This window comes from Penaeus monodon, chromosome 15, assembly GCF_015228065.2.
Source record: "Penaeus monodon isolate SGIC_2016 chromosome 15, NSTDA_Pmon_1, whole genome shotgun sequence".
NCBI lineage: Eukaryota > Metazoa > Arthropoda > Malacostraca > Decapoda > Penaeidae > Penaeus > Penaeus monodon.
In genome coordinates this window covers 14687204-14688063 of record NC_051400.1, presented here as the reverse complement: position 1 = coordinate 14688063, position 860 = coordinate 14687204, and the positions used below count along the sequence as shown (strand labels likewise).

At 33.7% G+C, this 860-nt stretch overlaps 1 pseudogene; it reads right to left on the bottom strand.

Annotated features, from left to right (window-relative positions):
* Window positions 1–860, bottom strand: part of LOC119582236 — a 9005-nt pseudogene that overhangs the window by 5767 nt on the left and 2378 nt on the right.

Here is an 860-nt window from a genome sequence, read left to right as displayed (position 1 = left end):
TCCATACACAAAAATTATTAATCTAAAACTTAGTGACTTCCCTTGACCTGGTGCATCTCGTGTCTGTCTTTCTGAAAGTTCTGTCAACCTAATATTTTCTCTAAAATGTCTTTTCTTTGACTGGTACATGCAAGGAAAAAGGGGTTAAGATCAATAACTTTTTTTAGGCAAAAGGAAAAGTTCCATAAAATAAAAAAGAAAAAATATAGCTATAGTGCTTACTCCTCAAAGGTAAGGAATTAGCACTAGCTGTGAATAAGACTGTATATTATACCTTATCATGTACATGTAGAATCTCACTGAATATGTTGCCTATTATCCCGCATCATGTATAGCTTAAGGTAAAATGACTCATTTCTTTTTAGGGGATACTATGCACACCCAGCATAATAAATGCTTCCTACTCTAAGAACAAATAACCATTTTCAGTCTCAAGTCAATAAATATGATTTACAGAAGTAGTTTTATGCTTCAGTTTTGAAGCAGAATACATTACCTTGCTTTCCAAGACTAGATCCAGGCTTATATCCCATTTTTGAAGCATTGAAAAACCTTTGTTTGAGGAATCCAATGCTGTATTAAGGCCCTCTTGCAGCCGTTCTTGCTGGACTTGTTTCACAGGTTTGAATCGTTCACGATTTGATTCATTCTTATGCTTTCTCTGTTTATCAATTGAGCTTTCCTCTTTGATGAGTGTGAAAAGAGCAAGCCAGGACGTACATCATTATTACCTACACTAGAAAAAAATAAAATGTATTAGATACAAAAAATAAGAAAAAATTATCTGTGAAATCACAAACCTGCAAAATGGAGCTAAGCAATGACAAAAAATAAGCCCATACTGATTCTGGATTCTAAGA